Raw genomic sequence first — 19,765 nt, forward strand, 5'->3', positions numbered from 1 at the left:
CGCCGTGTGTTTGAAATCGATCAACGATCAGGCCTGCATTCAATACTACATGTCCTAATCGTCGATCGAATTGTGATGAGTTTGTTGTAGAAGCCGTCAGGAAACGTCACTGAAGATGATGGGGGTTCTCGTTGAAAATTTCGACAATTACTAAATAACAGACGTTTACCAAAATTAGTCAAAGTTAATATACATAATCATGCACCAGTATAGGTAGTTCCTTATATAGAAGTAGGACAGAAGAAAAAATAGAACAGGTGTCTAGTTTTCTACTATCTTTGTACTATTGTTAGTGCTGACATGTGCGAACGCAAAATAAAAACAAATATAAGAATGACGAAAAGAGCATTTAGGAGGAAATAAAGTATATGTTACGGATTCTTGAAGAAAGAATTGAGAAAAAAGACTCATAAAATGCTACGTGTGAAGTAATATACTCTATGGGACAGAAACATAGACATTACGCAAAAGTTATGAAAAACTACCGGAAGTTTTCTAAGTGAGTGTAGAGAAAAATGGAGAGAATTAGCTGGGTCGAACGGAAAACGAATGAGGAGTTGGAAATAGTGGGGGAGAAAAGGACAGTTTTAGATGTAATTGAAAAAAAGAAAGAGAAATTGTTGGGACATTGGCTGAGAAGGAATTGCATCATGAGGGACGTGCTATGGGATATGGTGGCAGAAAAAAGAAGTAGGGTGCGAAGGAGACTACAATTGATGGACATTATCATAACAGAAAAATTGTACATGAAGACAAAAGGGTTAGCTGAAGACCGAGGTGCATGGAAGCTTCTCAGTTGCAGCAAGTAATCTGCCAATAATAGAAGAATACTTTTGACGATGGTAATGATGATAAGTCCTTAATTGGATATTATTTAGTTACCTAATGTGTGTTATGAATGTGCTAGTTACCTAATGTGTGTTATGAATGTGCATGTCCTTGGAAATGGTTCTACATAATCCCACCAGATGGCAGGGCTGTACGTAGCAACATACTGTTCGTTATACTGGCTTATATAATTGGTGTGATATATGCAGAGTTGGAGCAGAAAGTTACCTTTAAGCTAGGAAAACAGCTATAGATACATGGAACATGACACAGCAAACACATGCTGAATAAACGTTAATGAGAGACGCCGTATGTTTGAATTCGATCTACGAACAGGCCTACTTCCAACACTACGTACTGCTGAAAATGTGGAACGTGTGAAGAACTAACTTCGAGATCATTGTCTTACTGTTCTATTAAATGTGTAACACTTGAATAGAATTGTGTGTCACCAAGTTTTATGCGATGATAGAGGAAAACATATATAATAAACCTACTAAGTTCATTAAGGTCTAACACCATTTCAGACATGGTCAAATTAAGACCTTTGGTTCCCGAGTCCTTGACCATCAAAGTTCAGTTTTTACGTAGAAAATTTTTTTCATATATAGATATATAAATACAGTATAGCTCTGAATCCAAAACGATCCCCATTTTTAAAACAAAGTGTTACTAAGTATACTTTCAGAATTTACTGGATATACTTTCAGAACTATTCTGAAATCAGATGCAGACTTCTTTAGTCTTTCTACTGCGAACGTTCAAGGCTAAAGCTGTAGGCGAAGAAAAGGGTAAAGTTGGAGCTTAATGGAAGCTCGTGATTCTACCCAGTAAAAATAAAATCCCACATCATATGTCTCGAAAGCAAGACGACCTCATACTTTTGGGTACGAAATTGCGGCAAAAATCCTCGTCTTGGATTTAGAAATATACGGTATAATTATAAGACGCAATCAATGGAACTCATTCACTCTTGACCAAATTTGTCATGGTGGTAAACGTTTATGACCTTAATACTGGTACGTTAAAGGAAGAAGTGCAATGCGTATTTATAATAAATATTTATTTCTTTCGCTTAGTGTTCTATTATAATATATATGTATTTGATTGCTCTGAGTATTTTTTCACATGTATAATAATATTTTTTAGGTGTATTTCCCGTTAGAAGAAGGCGGCTTCTAGAGAAGTTAGTGCAGCTGCTTTGTATGCAGGTATGTATGTATTAGTACTATCTTCGGGAGGATTCTATGACAAAAATTGGTACAGAGTACAAATACGTATTAATTGAAAGTTTGTGCAGCACTGTTTGTGCTTTAATATAGACTGCATCTTTCTTCTTCATTTTCTGTCAACGATTTTTTGAACGGTTCATGTAGAGATTGAAAAGGTTAGATATATATGTGTAGCTGGGTTGTCGGAACGTTAGTCGATGTCAGTACATCCCGAGTTCATAATAATGAAATGATGCAGTAAATTCCTTGTAGCGTTTGTGGGGAATATTGTACGAGGGTGACTGGATACCATCTTGCAGCTTATGCGATTTGTTGGTGGTTGAGGTATCTTTAAACGTGATTTCCTACCATATTCTTTAGGAGGAAAACATTTTAATCCACGGTGATGTTAATGTACTCTCGTATTCTGTGAATCATCCTATGCTGATAACGAGCTCCCTGAAGGTTCGTGTAGTAGTCTCCTTGTGGAAAAGCCAGATGTACAGTCTTCTGTACTTGTATAACGATATTTAAGTTTTCTGTGGCATTCAGACATGCAACTATAGATATCAGGAAACATTAACAAATTATTTTCTACACCCGTAGTGTTTAAAACCTAGTATCCACTTATTCATTGTGTTTCATAAACACGCATTTTTGTCTTAGTACATTTATCCAAAGCAGTTTCACATTACCTTCGTATGAAAGTAGTCAGTATCAGGGGAATGGATAAATCAATTAAAGATATTTTTGCGGTTTAGAGATTTAGGTTCCCTTTCCTAGGGATATACTCTATTGTAACAGACAGATTCATTCAGTAGATATTGACGGAGAGGTTGATGATACGCAATTTCTGATTTTCTGCTGTGAATGAAATAAGGATTAATCGAACAACAACGATTTTTTTTCAGGTCTTAATAATTCAATTCAGTATTCCTGAAAAAATTAAGGTTAAAATTCTTGTTACGAACTGCCAACGAAGGCTTTTAATAAACCATCAGCTGTTACAGCACTTGTGATAGGGTTTGAAGAGTATTGTACAGCGTTTCTGTAAAAATACTGTCATATTTTATGGACGATAGTATTTTTATACACACATTCATTAGTTCATTCGGCAACTTAAAGTAGGTAGCCAGGTGTGATTAACATTTGTTTCTTGTGTAAATGTAGCTTAAGATACGAAAAGAATTAAGTGGAAATGAGTATAGAAAGCAGTCTAAACTTAAAAGAAAAGAAAAAAAGTTTCTTAGGATATATTTTCCAAGCTGCTATAAATAGTGCAGGGGCTCTCAAATTTTCTTCGCTTGTAGTTATTAATATAGAGAGCGTGGCATTTTTAAATGACTCGATGGCGTAAAAATGTAATATACAGAAGGCTGTTTCAGCTTTATGGTAGTGAATTACTGACCCGTGCCCTAGGGCATAAAACCCCGTTTCCACCAGTGATCATGTTCTATGTGAGAGCCCCGTTGGTGAACGATTACACGACATCGTAGTTTCCACTGAAGGAGACCTCTATTGAGCACTGCCTGATCCAATTTCGCCCACTCCTCCTTGCACACTTTCCAAAGACCACCAAGTGTGGTCGGACGACGCTTATTGATGTTCCGTTTGAGGAGGCCGAAAGCACAGAAGTCTATAGGGGATGCATCTGGTGACTTGACGGGGATATCTCGAAATGGGATAGCCTTTACACCTGTCTCCTGTTCCATACGTGTCATGTAGTCCACCGTTCGTTTGGCAGTATGGCTGCTGGCCTTGTCCTGGTGGATGAACACTCTGTTAGCGTCATTGCCATACAAAGCCGGGGCATGTTGGCGATAGATGGGGTCCAGTACATGCTCGATATAATACGCTGCATTCACCTTGACATTTGATGACACCCGGTGTATCGGAAGCTTTCCTTTTGCACAGAAACCCGTCACTACCATAAATCTCTTTGGAAAACTCTCCTTGCAGGAGCGAACCCACTTTGCATGATCGGTTCCAGCACTGCGGTGGTAGTAAATTGCACGCATCTGCTGGGATCCTGTCAAATAGACGTATGCTTCATCTAAGGTGATCACATAACGCCATTTGTCACCTGCCAGGTAACCTTCATACAGCCTTTTGTATGCCACCCGCCGTTCTGCGATGTGCGTTGGCTTCAGAACATGGACCCGCGGCTTGTGTGCACTTCTGAGTCTCAAATTGTCGCGTATGATTCGGTGTACAGTTGCAGTTGACCGTCCAACACGCCTCGCTATGTCACGTTGGGTGGGTGGATTCTCCTGGGTCACAAACCGGCGGACCTTGGCAATGACGTTTTGACTGCGTTGTGGAGCCGGTTGCACCTTTTGACGACGCATGGCAGTGGTTTGCTCTAGGTTTGTATTGCGATGGTTGGCTGCATTAATTCCCTTATCAGACACTGTGAAACATTTTTTCTTGCACTGTGTTCTTATTCGGCTATAGCTGTAGCCTATATCAGAAAGTGCTACGATATAGCCCTCCCCAAAAGGGTCTATTTTCAGCGGCATTCTGATCACACACGTCTCTCCTCTGCACGGCTTGTACACAAGTGTCTGGCTACTCCGTACTGCGTGCGTTACGATGCTGACGTGAAACTAGCACCTCTAGTGGCGACTGCAAATTGCTACCATAAGGATGAAACAGCCTTCTGTATAATATACTGGCTAGATTATTTTCACACCAGAAAGATCTTCCTGAAACTTCCCGGAATACGTGTACGAAAAGCTCTGATATTGCACTTCTATTCATTGCGTCCGTGGTAACCAAATTTGAAACTCTCTTATATTCCATTCACTTATTACAATAGTTTTAATACACAGAAAATATTCATTATAGTCAAGAAATAAAAACGAAATAATTATAAGAAAAAAGACGTGAAGTAATAAAAAAAACTTTAAAAGCAAGTCTGTACTTGTCTGAAATAACCTGTGCGTCTTGTCTTCAGATTTTGTTTTGTAGAAAGAAGTCACCTAGAGCTACCAAATAGTACAGAGAGATCATCACCAGATCTAATCACATAGTTTTTCGATTTTCGGCTTTGAGGGGAAAGGCGATTGTGTTATTATTAAGTATTCTCCTGTTAACAGGTCCTGGGACTAGTGAGGTTTTTCTTTTTTATTTTATATTTCTTTGTTTTAGGTTTGGGCCTGGAAATGTTTCTCCCACGTTTCTCGATCTTCAGCTTTAAAAATTTATGCATAAAAGAAGAGGATAAATACCTAGGACGACAGATATTAGTGGTAGTGGATTGGAGTTTAGCAGCAAGGCTTATGAGACGTGACTGTACAGCTTAACGGGGAATCCGAGCCACGTGAGCTGCTACTGGGAATCGAACTGCGGTCTCCCGTGGCAAAAGCGCATACGCTAACCATATAGCCACGAGGGAGCCAAGACTGATATTAGTGACAAATCCGTAGTTTCGGATTCGCTGAAATGAGTAGTGATACTCCCGACGTTGTTGAAGTCCAAGTTTACTATGATGATGGGGGGAGGGGATGAAAAGTAACGTCAAAAATGACCATATTAGTATCGAATCCATAGTTTTCGAGGTCTTTAAGCTGTTTAGTGACAGCCTCGAAGCATTGAAACTGAAGCTTATGCAGGAAGGACGATGCTCTTCGTTAATGATTTATATAATTTATATTGGCAGGGACAACGCCGAAGGCGGTACTGTTCATTATTTTTTTTATTTCACTCATATTGACAGGAGCAACATCGGAAGCATTGCTATTTGTTATTTACTTATTTTACTTATATTGAGCGAGGCAACACCGAAGGCATTTTTCCTCATATTCATTTATTTGACTCCTAACTTTACTCGTTTTTTCGATTTTCGGCTTGGAGAAGATTGGCATAGAGGGTCAAAATGTATGCGTAAAAGTGAGAGAATAAATACATAGGACGGCGGATAATAGTGTCAAATCCATAGTTTTCGAGGTCACTAAGATGAATAGTGACACTCCATACGCCGTTCAAGTACAACTTTAGCCCCCATCTTATATATATATATATATATATATATATATATATATATATATGTAGGGGGGAGGGAAGTGAGGGGTTAACGTTCAAATTTACCTGTATTAGTGTCGAATCCGTAGTTTTCGGGATCGTCAAGGTGGGTGGTGTCCGTTTTGATGGCATTTGAGCTCAAGTTTAGTCGGAGAAGGACATGTCAGCTGGTACGGGAATTGACAGAGATAACTCCAAAGGGAATGCTTTTCCTTATTTAATTTTTGACTCATTGCTTTCAAATATGATATATTGCATAAACCTTATCCTCTGCAAAGAACGGGTTTTTTATCTAAGAATTTAGTAAACATACAGGACACAATAAATTTAGGTAAGAATACAGCTATACTTCTAACTTTTCCTAACAGAAAATTGAATAATATATATTAATTTAATATTAATCATTTTCTAAAATGTAAAATTGTTATCCGTAAATCATTCTTTGAATGAACAAATCGGAAAGTTTTGTCATCGGTCTCGCGGGTAGAGAGAAAATTGCCAGTAAACTAGAATGCATTAAATATTATCTACATAACAGCATGTACATTGAAAATGTTCTACCTAAAACTTTCTTCAAGATATTTTTAGAAAAATAAGTAAATAGTTAAACAAAATCGGCTCAATAGTTTCTGAAATTGACATCGTTTAGACACACACGTGTTTAGAAAATAGAATCTTTTGACTTTCCTTGGTACTTAAATATACTCTTTAATTGAAACCGATACTTTTTAATGACAGGACTTTTAAGAAAATTATAGACTTCTACTTAGGAAACTGCTCTTCATACCCTAATTATCTTACACATGTATTCATGATTCTAATAACATCATTATCTTTAGAATGAATTAGGCCTTTAAATGACACCACATTCTTTTTTCTGTAACATCTGGGCACCCTTTTAGACCCCAAGGTTTTGATATCTGTACTATAGGCACCTCGAAAGATATTACTTATCCTAGCCTATACATTCAAGATTCATTCAAATGCGGTAGTAGAAAAAATATTTTTAAACCACCTATATTAAATAACATACAGAAAAAAAAATCCAGGGAAATTTCCCAAATAACTTTTTTTTTTTCAGTTGGACATCCCTATCGGGACATTTGCCAAGTTTTATTGAAATACGTAGATGACATATGTACCAGATTAATAAATCATTGAACCACATTTCACCCTCAAAACAGCTCTGATGCAACGTAGAAAAGTCGCCGAGATCGTGAATGGTAGTAACTGGAATATCGGTTAGTCTAAAACGTAAAAGGAGCCCAGTGGCTGTGGTAGAGCGTTCACCTTTGGTGCATGAGGTCCTTGGTTCGATCCCAGCTCGTGCCAAGTGAACTTTATAGTGGATAAATACCGTGTGCGTGGGTTTTCTCGGGATTCTCCCGTTTCCTCCCACTTTCTTTAACCATTTCGATCACTTCTCATAACCACCGTCTCTAGCTTAGCCAGCATAATCGTGGGACGTAAAACTCAAAGATCTCATTTAATTTTCTGAAAAGTATAAATCCTTTGGAGATCCAAATTGAGAGGATATTTAGTGTTACTTGAAAATAACATTATGAAACTACAATTTTGTCGATGAGCTGGCATTTTTCCAGCAACACCGTAATCCCATCGCTATAGAATTTCTGTTGTTTCTGGTCAAACAAATTGTGACTAGTGATGTTCAGTCTTTTTTTGAAACTACTTAACATCATTTTTTGGGAGTTCTGCAGAGACCGAAACAAATGATAGTCTGACGGTGCGTATACTGTAAATGCAATCAAAACTTGCAGCCAAATTCTCTCAATTTCTGACGGGTCGTTAAAGATGTGTGCGGTGTGATGTCAGCGTGGTAATACGACACCTTTTCTGTTAATCAGTTCCACCTTTTATTTTTATTGCTAGGTGAATTTGCGCTAATTGTAGACAGTACAGATTCGAGTCTACCATTCTGCCCGATGGCAGCAGCTCGTGATGAGCGATACCTTTCGAATCCCACTAAACGCACAGCATAATCTTCCTGGGCGTCAGTGTGGGCTTTGCCACATACTGTGGAGCTTTTTCTCACTTCGACCATGATCTTTTTCACACATTGTTGTCTTAGGATTTCCACCTTTCATCACTCGTGATGAACCGCTTCAGAAATGGCTCGAGTTTGTTAATTTCAATAGAAATTCGCAGATAGAAATTCGTTCAAGTAAAGTTTTTGAGTAGGATTATGTGGAACCTAAACTTTGAACTTATTTGTGTCTAGGTTTGTCCAAATGGTCTAACTTTGGTTGAGGACTTTTAGTTCATTGGCGATGTCATGCCTGCTTACTGTTATACTTCAGCAATGCTAAAAATTCATAACCTAAATATCGTTTAAAGGCAACGTTTCAATTTTTACTATATATTTAACTATTAATCATTATTACAAGTTATACCTTGAACATAAATCTCATTCCATGATCCGATTACGTATCACAAATCATAATTCACAAACTTCTAACAAGATAAGCATTCTTTTTATTTATTTATTTATTTATTAAATCACAACGACATGTACACTAATTTAAAACAGATTCTGTTCCGATTGTGACCATATAGTTACATGCGAGCCTTATCGATATCATCCACTTTTTCCGGGGTTGGCCTCTCACTGCGAAGAACATCTTAAACTTCTAAATTTCCGGGATGCAAGCTGCTGAATTATCTTTTGACTATTGGTTGATATAACGTATCTTGTCCATTAACAGTACAAATTTCTTCACAGGCCTGGGCAGCATTTGTGTCTGTATCGAAATAAAATTGTAAAATGTAGCGCAGTTTTGCGGCACTTATTCTAAGAATTTCAAAAGGGTTCCTACTGGGCAGGGAAATTAGGGAAAGCTCAGGGAAAATGGCGCAGGTCAGGGAAGCTCAGGAAAAAAGACTGGAAATCAGGAAAAGTCAGGAAATTTTATAAAAAATATTTTTTCTAACATTAATTGTACACCAATTTCAGTTTAGCCAACCATTATAATACCTATTTGGTAAGTTAAGTGGAATGTACATATGAGCAATTGATTCCACAGGCATCGGAGCGAGTCTCTTTTTTTTTTTTTTATCTAAAAGTATCTATTTTTGGCCAAAGTCTCTGTCAGTCTCTAGTTTTGAAACATTAGTCTACTAAGTGTCTTTTTTTATCCTTAGTCATATTGTTTCGATTGTGGCCATATGTCAGTAATTAAATAAAAGAAAATAATAATGATGATGAACAGAAAATGACATAAATACAAGGTAATAAATATAGTCAGTGTGTGTGTTAGTGTGGTAGGTTGGCGGGATTTCTGTCTCCCTACAGGGAGGTTGCCAGGGAAATCCTTCAGTGTTTGTTAACTACAAGGGAATTCGCAACAGATTACCGTCTCTCTTTATTTAACAGGGTTCCCATGGACCTGGTAAACCGGGAAACTGAGGGAATTCATCCGACTCAAAAGTCAAACCTTTAAAAACGTGGGAAAAAAAATTAAATATGGATTTATACTTCGCAATTCCAGTTTCCAAACCTTTCTTTCGCTACAACATACTTTTTAAGATTCTGACTTAAAAATAATGTTACGTCTTAACGACTATATAAATGTTCATGTAGAGTCAACCCGTAGCAAGAGGAAAATATAGGTGCCTTTTTACATTATATGTAGAATTGGAAATTTATAGATCATGATCTGGAAAAGTAAGAGAATTCGTACTTGCAAAATAAGTGGAAATCCTAATTTAATTAGTTGTAAATTGAGGTCCCTTTCGCTATGTCGCAGTGTAAAATTCGAGCATGGTCTCATTGTAGCCTTCGATTCGAGTATTTCCTCCCTAAGGTGATGTATTGCGTAAGTTTCAATTAACTGATGTATACGAGCAAATAAATTCCATATCTCCAGTCTTCATGAGTAGAGTAGACAAATGAAGTACACTTATTGAGTCTCCGTGACTATACAATGATACACGAGTGTCAAATATAAGTACAGTCAGGGACAAAAACGTCGGACATTTCTCGTATAAGTTATACGAGGAGTGCTCGATTTTTTGTCCCTGACCGTACATTTAATATACCTCAATGTTATGAAATAAGACGACATCCACATGATACTGTTGACTATTATAGGGTAACAGAAGTGAGGAAATCACTTCGCTTTCAGAATATTTTGTTACAGGTGCCGTTGAATGTTTTAAACGTATAATTTTCCCACGTTTTTAAACAATTGAACAGTGCATCCTAAAAGATTAGTAAGGGGGCTTACGGAACAATTAGCTTTATGCCACCTTAAAATGGTGGATCTATTCGATGTATGAGTGTTCGATACCATCAAGATTTCCCTGTTAGTGCATTTCTAGTTCTTATATTACCTCAGTGGAATTGTAACAAGTAGGAACATTCTAAAACGGTCCTATTGTTGGCATATTTTGTATGTTCTCTTACCATCTTTTGATATCCGTTCCGTTCACATTTGATATCCGTAAAAACTTAAACAGTAGTTTGATTGTGAAAGATGCATTAAAGTTTATGGCAACAAGCCTCATCTCGTTCCAATTTCTAAAAAGATGATTACCTTGGGTCAAAATGCTCATAAGCATTACCAACAGTTTCTGGAGGAACAGTGACTAGCCCAGGAAAGAAGTGCCACACTTAGAGAAGAGGAAGAGAAGTTGAAAAAAGCAGAAAAAAACTGGAAAATGCAAGAAGTGCTAAGAAGAACATAGAAGAAATTGAAAGCCAGAGCAATGAAAGGAAGAGGAAGTATAGTGAGACCAAAGAATCTGCAAATTCTCTGCTTGGTGAATACACAGACAGACTTCGGAATGTTCTTAAAAAAGGGGACCTGAAGGAGGCACAAATCGCTCAAGGGATGTTGGAAGGTGTCATGTCATTGAAAGAAGATTAATGCAAAGAGCTCAAGGACATTCAAGCTCTTCAGAGAAGTGTTGAATCTTTGAAAAAAGCCTATCCCCATCCAGGACCAGAAATAAAAGCTTTGTTTTGTTGCTGAGTTGTCCCTCGGCTTTCTTTATATATGTTTGAAAATTAAAAATGTCTTTGATCATTTGTGAAGATTGAAAAATAGATAAATATATATATATACGTATGTATGTATATGTATTTCATTTCTGGTCGTAACCGGCATCTTGGTAGGGGTAAATCACTATAAAAAATGTTACATTTTCTAACTTATGACTGAAAGTTGGTTTGTGAAGTTTCTTATCAGAGGCGGGTTGGTCTACAAAGTCTCCTTTCTTGCTTTATTTAGTCTACGAAGTCTTCTTTTGTGCTTCATTTGGTCTACAAAGTAGCTATTTTCAATGCCATTAGACGCTCCGATGCCTGTTACTATTTGTCTCTATAGAATAAATGTTCTCATATATAAATATTCACCGTTATTTATCCCTTATTTATAAGTCAAGTCATCCGACACCTGTCATGAAAGTCAGAGAATTTCCTGCCAGAGGTCAGGGAAACAGATTTCTCTAGATGAGTAGGGACCCTGTTCAACCTTTTTGCACACTTACTAGCTTCAACTGTTAATTTTCAAATTACGTTAAGCCTGACCCGCTGGAGTTATATACCGTGATATTTGAAACACTAATACTATCTCGTGTGCAAAAAGCTCAGTATTTTTTAGACTAGGTAATATTACATCATACTTACTGCATGCTCTGCATCTGAAAGGATGAATTCCGCGAGAAAGGATGGAAGCGGAGATTGCGCCGGATTCGTGTCTTCAAAACGGATCACAGAACTTCAGTAATGTTGATGTTCGGGAACTGGGTGGCCCTGCAGACGTGTTCAACTTGATCCCAATGTTCCTGTTACTAGAGAAATATTTGTACACATGCTTAATACATGGCTTATGCCATAGCTTGGACTTAACAGTGAGAACTTTATCTAACAACTGAATGTAGCCCTTTGCCTCTTTCATTGCAATTATAGGAATTACCTTAATGAGAGTCTGTCACACCGGTGGACTGGACAAGCTGCTCAATGATCAACAGTTTTTACATTGGTCACCAAGACACCCAGACTTAACTTCCTGTGATGTTTTTCTGTAGGGAGATCTCAAAGACATGGTGTACAAACCAATTTTATCCTAAGATGTCCGTGAATTACAAGAGCGCATTACTGTTGCAGTGCAAACTGTTGATGAACATAGCTGAAACTGGTCTGGGAGGAATTAAGATTGCCGAATTGATCTATACAGGATAACAAAGGAGGCTTATGTTGAACATTTCTGAGTTACTGTAGTACAGTTCTTATCACTAAAACTTGGAAAGTTATAGTCCTTACGTAAAATTTTAAGTTTTTTGCACAATTAATAAACATATATAGAATTGAAGTCAGTCAGATCATTTTGAAACATCTTGTCAATACTGTAAATTATCATTAGTTTTAAATTTTGCTTTCGGCGTAGCAAACTACTAAACAGATTTAATTATGCATAGCCGTTTTATAAATTGTGTGTAGCATTTTCGACAGCGAAGAGAATTAGTATTATTTTACTGTTTACATGGACATCACACAATGAAAGTAAACATTTTTTTTTTCTTATATCAGAAGTATGACAACGAAAATCAACGCACAGAAAATGTAATGGTGTTTATAGATTTAAAAAGCTCTAATTTCGTTATTCTGCAAATTATCTAAGCTGGTCTTGAATGTATTCATGTGAAACTTTTCATAAAATACTGAGTCTGTATTGACGTTAAGAAACTGATGGTGTTATACAGTCCACCACAAAGTGAACCTTCATTTTTATGATGAAAGTGCAATAACTTAATTTCACATATATTCATTTCCTAAGTCATATTATTGTCAAGTGCTACGCGGATCCTGACCATTTTGTAAGCATTTGAATACTATTTTACTTTCGCCACTTAAATGGCAAACAGAGGACACAGGAAAGAAATTTGTGGTCCAACTTCCTATAACCAGATGATCCATTTGAAAACCTCTTATCAGAGCTTTGCAATAACTATTGGATTGTGCGAAAGAACTGTTCACTCTAAGTGCAACATTTCCAAAGACAGAAGAAATGAAAATTACAATAACTAGTTTATCAAAATAATCCCCGTCGGTAACCATACACCTTTGTAATCGCTTAACCAATGATGAATCCGTAACGAAAGAGGTTTGGAATGTGTGCGGTGCAAAGAATTCCTCAATCGCACGTTGCAGATTTTTCTTCCCAATATGTACTGGAGATGCTAGAAGGGAAGGAAGTGGAGAGAGATGCCAAGAGAATCAATAGATAAGAAAAGGTTCATACTGTAACTCAAAGAGAGTCTGCAACGTCCTCTGAGCTACATTTGTGGGTTTTATGCAACATAATAACATATCTTTTGAACATTTCCGGATATTTGCGGGTGGTTTTCATTGAGTTCACCATTATCTACAGTGATAGTATCGCCTCGACGGAGAAAGACATGATGAACCAACTCTACCATAAATCACCATACAGCAACACCGTGTAAGGGTTTTGCAAATCATTCTGGACTTGCAACAAGCTCCAACCACTGTCCTCATGACCGTCCACAATTGTCTTAACAGATCAAATTTTCATCAAAAGTGACGATCCGATACAGGAAACTTTCGCATTATTCCACACACTCATAGAATTTCACATTTCCAGCTATTCTTACTTGGCGGTATCAATTCATGTGGCATCCATGAGTCCCGCCTTTTCACCTTACCGATTGCTGGAACCGCCAAATGATAGTAGTATTATGTCTTCCTGACTGGTCTGTAATTGCACGATCACTTTTCCGATGTTTCGCTTCTAAGTGTTTGTGAGGAGCTCATCCGAAAATAATATTGGTTGGTGCCCAAAAGAGTCATTTTACAATGCTATATCACTAGAACGAAATGTGACAGAACTAACGGCGAATTGTGCGTTCATTCGCTATTCATGGCCCAAATATACTGTTAATGTTTTTTGCGACTTGCTTTGCATATTGTCCCAGTTTGAATTCTGAAACTGTTTTTTCCATGGTTCATTTACATATGACTTTGTATAATAACACACTTCTTCCTGACCGTCTAGGTACTCCAGCCTGTTCGCCGAACGTGTACAGAGTTTACACTCAAACAAAGAAACACACACTCATACTCTCAAACAAAGAAACACATGCACATAAACACACAAGAAAAAAAGCGTGCTGCGATATTTTGTTTCACACCTATACGTGAAAAAAATGTGAAATGTACCGTGACAAAATACATTGCAGTACGCGTTATTCGAACAAGAGGGACCATGGAGCTTGCGGTCCCTAACACTTTCGATTTCCGGCCGAAACTGTTGTAAAGTCTTAACTTTTGCCTGCTTTGGAACCACCTTGAAATCATAGCATATCTGAGAATTCTGTTAAGAGCACATCTGGGAATTGCACTCTGTAGGGAATCAATTCATTGATGAAATGCGCATTTTCTTATTGGGTATCTATGATTTCCTTTACGTTGATATGGACCGCCACTCCTCAATTTCTGAAATTCGAAATAGTGCGTGTTAAAATTTCGCTTTTCCGTGATTTTGGACACCATAGCTCTGAAACTATCCACTTTTCTTCAAAGGTCCATACGAACATTTTCTCTTATCCTTGATGTAAGGAATCATCTCTTAAAGTTTTTTGATATAGTTTATTAAGATATCCAGACGAAACTACAATATCTAGAAACATGAAATTTATACAGAATTTTCCTTGTCACTAAAGCAAGAGAGAAGTAAGTATTTTTTAAATACATATCCGCAAGAGGGGACTAAAGATGGTTCAGGCAGTTTTTAAGATTAAAGTATCACACCAATCTCTGAAATTAGGGAGATGAAACCAGGCATATGAACTTTTCATCAAAAATAACCGAAAGCATGTTTCGACATTTTCGAAAGTTCTACTGCTAAAGGGAATAGTGCTATTTTTATAATATTCAAATTTCCGATTTTCTATTCAGAAAATGCAAAATGTGAGGGTTCGTTTAAACTGAGATGCGAAATTCAGTATATAAACTTTCCATTATTTCTAATGAATGTGTCTGAGAATATTTGTAAATTCTACCTTTAAAGGGGGAACTGAGGATAATTCTTGTAGTATTCTATTTTTAGAATTTTATATTAACATGCTTAAAGTGAGGATTCACTTAATTTGGAGGTGTGGAATTCAGTGTATAAATTCTTCATTAAAATAAGGGTCCACGAGTTTCTTTCTTTTCTGTTTTTAAAATTCCGCCCTAAGAAGAGGAAATAGGGTCAATTTTTATATTACAATTTCCGAGTTTAGTAAAGAAATAGTCTCATGTATTTAAAAGGAACGTTCAACTTCGGAAAATAAACAAACTTTGCTGTAAAATTAGACCTTTGTAATAGTTTAGATTTTCCACTCGATTGATAAAGCTGTCCATATACGATCAAATAAAAGTTGAACAACAAAATCGGAAAAGACTGTTATATGAAAATGACGTCTGTAAACACTTCACTTTTGTGTTGGAATATATTTAATTCAATTGCTTGCAAATATTGTTACAGGATAATGGTTCATAAGCTTGGTGACTATAGGGTTGCACAATGGTCTCGTCATTAAAACCAGATATTGAAGAATTGTTGTTGAAACTTGTTCGATACTACTCCGATGTTTTTTTTTCTTTTTTTTTTTTTTCTTATTCATTAAGGTGAGGTTACTACTTTGGGGCGCATGAAGACTCTTGACGTTACTAAAAGTTACTTAGGAATGATTTAGGGTTTACGTAACAACTAAAATTGAACACCCATCGAAAAATATCAGAAAATAAAAACTTGCAATAAAATAAACCAATATATTAACGCAAATTGAAATGATGATGATAACCTGTTTATTCATTGTGTAGCTTTTTTTCTTTCGTTCGCATGCGGTTTTTCATTAATAATAGTCTGGAGGAAAACAAGTATTACTGGGATCGGACTGGGTATGTAATATTGAAAGTTCTCATATAATTAAGAAAACTTTCTTCACAAAGAATTGGGATTAAATATACGACTATGGTAGAGCAGGAATGACCTTATGTGCAATCCCTCAAATTTTCTATTCCGTTCCCCAAATTGACTATCCTTCCCCCAAATTTACCATTCTCTAGTTTGATTGTATCGCTTTTAATTAAAAATTTTCTCCTCAAACACTCATGGGCGCAACTTGTGCAAAAATCCCATCTGTGAGCACACCTGTGGTAGGGGACATTATCCAGAACTATGTTTGATGGCTCCTCTAAGCGTTGTACTATGGAGTTCTTGGACAAATGCTCCTCAAAAGTTCTTCATTTATTGTCCCTTGATAGTCGACAGGACTATGTTTATTTATTTATTTATTTATAAATAAAGCAATTGTCTCTCTTAGTCTCAGCCTTCCCTTCCCTTACTCTTAATGATCTTGGCACATTAATCTAAAATAAATAAATAAAGCATTATTCATGATACTAAATTGGCCACCACAATACATCATAACAAATCTTTCCCCTTTCCTGTCTGGAATTGTAACTGCGCAGTTGTCAGAATCGTCGGACCAGTTCTTTATTTGGCATGTGTTTCTGTCGTACAAAGTTTTGTCTAGGTACATCATAGTACCTTCGCAACAGTTTAATTTCTTCCAGATAAAAGGAAAAGTTTCAAAATATTCATTTTATTGTGGCTTGCAAAATCCAGAAAGCTATAAAACTTAGGGGGAGAAAGGAAAATAATTCTACTGCATGCCCTAAATTGTAAACAAAAGCACCGAAAGCAAGCCCCATGTAGAAATTGTGGATTTACCCTGTTAGAGGCAAAAGTATGTTCCTTTCTTTCTTTCTTTTATTTTTTAAATTGTTCAAGTGAAGATACTAGATCTCTCTCTCTCTCTCTCTCTCTCTCTCTCTCTTTTTTTTTTTTTTTTTTTTTATTATTTTAACAAAATAAATTCATTCATCCTTATCGATCTTTGATGAGCAATAAATAGATATGTCACTTTATAAAAATCTTTGGAATACGAACATAATGGAAGTTATTTAGGTTGAACTGAAAAACAAAAACTGAGTTTATATCTTTGCTGTCCTCATGGCGATGTGGAATGGAAACCTTCAAAGAGGGGTCAAAAAATAATCCAGTTTAGAAATTGGTCGTTGACTTCGCGAATACCAGTGAAGTTTGTAGTTGTTAAGCTACAGAGGGTATAAAAAGGTCTTTCCTCTTCCAAGAAAGAAGGTTGCTTAATGGTGGCCTCAATTTGATATATAGGGGGCACCATTTACCTTAATACGTTCTTGTAACTCTTAAACTTATACACAAAAAACGCCGACATTTTGTACCATGCAAATACCGACAGGGCAACATTGTTTGACCTACCATGTGATTATCACCAAGTTAACAGTCTTGTCAATCCAACATTTATATTTTTTTCAAATGGCACTATGTCAGGTTATTGCATAATCTGCATGTTGAACGAAAAATTAGAGTATGACAGAGTACACCAAACAATATTCTCCTGCCGATATATACATGGTACAAAATTTCGAAGTTTTTTGTTTATTAGTTTAAAAGTTACAAGGGCATATAAATTCCCTTCCCTGTTCATATATGTATATATAATGTTTAGTGTGAACCATTTATCTTGAAACCTCTATGTAACTTTTAAACTAATTCACAAATTTCGATATAAATTAGTATAATACAAATACCGACAAGAGGACATTGTTTGAAATACGCTGCGATATCACCAGATTAACAGTGTCATATATAACAATTTGATATCTCAACAGTTCGAGGTATAATGAACATTGTTGAAGTTTGCTACACTGCTTAACCCTACAACGGCCAACCTATTTTCTTAACAAACAGCCAAGGTGAGTCCAATGGACTCTCACTGTTGATAACATATTGTCAAACGTTACATTGTGTTGCAAAGTGTATTTTAGTACAATATTTTAAGTATTTCTTGCAGAACATGTAAAAACCACGTATTCCTATGGTGTTTACAAGTCGTCAGTGTTGCCATCTGGAGTAAAATTTTGGTGGAAATTAAAATGATTATTTGAAAAATAGCAAGATAGTTTAACACAAAATGTTAATAGGAAACAACTTTTCAAACTATATGATTATTAAGAAACGGAGGACATCCTTCATTTCACATGTTTAGTGATTTGCATTTTTTGCAGTATCTTAAGTACAATCGAATGTTCAGAACACACATGCTTTTGGCAGGTCATGCAAGTTTGCCTTTGCATTCGTCCCTTCCGAGCATCACACAAGTAACATCTTTTCTTCTTTCTTTGTCCAACTACATCGCTGACATCCATTTCATCACTAGTTTTGAACTCAGCAAGAACAGACTGGATTGATTTGTGAAGACCTACAGCACTTCTATTTTGAATATGTGGCTGGGTGAGACTTTCTGCTGTTGCAGTCAAAAGTCTTTTCTGGAAGTCTTCCGATCAGGATATGCTGCAACAGCGCAACATAAAACATATTCATGGAAAAAGCAAATGGCAATCTGTTGGTCTTTCTCTTGCATGAATATTCATGGATCAATTGATCCAACATGTCTACACCTCCTTTAGTTTCATTGTAGTACAACACTATCTCTGGTTTGTTTGCTTCTGTTACACCAATGTTTCGAGAATGGTGCATGCTTGAGAAAAGAACCACAGATTTGTTCCTCTTAGGGACATAAGACACAACTGTAAAATCTTTCTGGAAACTAAACATTGATGACTTCTCTTTCTTCCTTCTGTTTGATAAAACATCAAGTGGAACGAAGTTCTTCTGTTTTTCACTGTTCCCACTAGTGTAAGACCATTGCGGAGCAGTGTGTTGGCGAGATCAAAATGTGTGAAATAATTATCATGTGATATTTCTTTTACTTCCAAAATAAGGCTCCGCCAAATGCAAGACCACATTTTGTCGCAAGTTTTTGGTTGTGTTATTTTCTTTCCCAGTATAAGGCATACCATATAAAGGGTAGTATGTTTTCGAATCTGCTGTCCACTATATCTTCATGCCATACTTATTAGGTTTGGACGGCATATACTGCGTAAATGAACACGTACCTCGGAATGGGACAAGCTGTTCCTCAACAGTCAAATTTACCCCAGGCTCATAGTGCTTTTTCAAACATTGGTTCATTCTTTCGAAACGTCACGTATTGTCGCCAGTTTACTTTTGCTTCTTCTGTCACTTCTTGTTGTTTTGTCATCGAATCGGATGAATATGCACAAATATTTGAACCTACTTTTACTCATCGCAGCACGATATATTGGGGGTCCATACTTTTTGTCCAATAGCACTTCTATGTTCAGATCTTTGGCTTTGAGATGACCGGCAGTATACAAAAGTCCAAGGAAACACTTCTTTTCTTCCTCATCGACCGGCTTATACTGATTGTGCATGTTGCGTCTTGTGTGTTCATATATTATTTCTTCATTGGTATACCGAAAAATAGTCCTCAACACATCGTCTTGAATAAATAATAACATATCGTCCAAGGGATCTTCGATTGTTTTAAGGAGGAAGGATGACCTTATTGCCTTTTCTCTTGATGATATTCTGAGATTTTGTCTTCTGTGGTCGGCGAGGTTCAGAATACCAAGTGGTTCCGTCTTTCACATGGAAAATCTTTTCATTAGTTCTGCACTGCTTCCCAACATCTTGATTCTCAGAATCACTAATCATATCAAAAACTTCTGACGCTTCACCTTTCCCAGTCTCTTCCGCTATCTTCAA

General features: G+C 36.7%; 2 protein-coding genes across 3 annotated transcripts in view; both read left to right on the top strand.

The window, feature by feature from the left end:
* Positions 1-19,765, top strand: part of snRNP-U1-C (small ribonucleoprotein particle U1 subunit C) — a 272,411-nt gene that overhangs the window by 38,957 nt on the left and 213,689 nt on the right. For both annotated transcript variants that reach the window (XM_081731125.1, XM_081731124.1), the window contains exon 2: positions 1,978-2,039. The gene's annotated coding sequence lies outside the window, so the exon portion shown is untranslated. The remainder of the gene's footprint in view (positions 1-1,977; positions 2,040-19,765) is intronic.
* The window catches only part of cni (protein cornichon), an 89,870-nt gene that overhangs the window by 38,957 nt on the left and 31,148 nt on the right, over positions 1-19,765 (top strand). Inside the window, exon 2 of the mRNA XM_081731126.1 lies at positions 1,978-2,039. The gene's annotated coding sequence lies outside the window, so the exon portion shown is untranslated. The remainder of the gene's footprint in view (positions 1-1,977; positions 2,040-19,765) is intronic.

This window comes from Thermobia domestica, chromosome 11 (assembly GCF_964235325.1).
Source record: "Thermobia domestica chromosome 11, izTheDome1.hap1.1, whole genome shotgun sequence".
NCBI lineage: Eukaryota > Metazoa > Arthropoda > Insecta > Zygentoma > Lepismatidae > Thermobia > Thermobia domestica.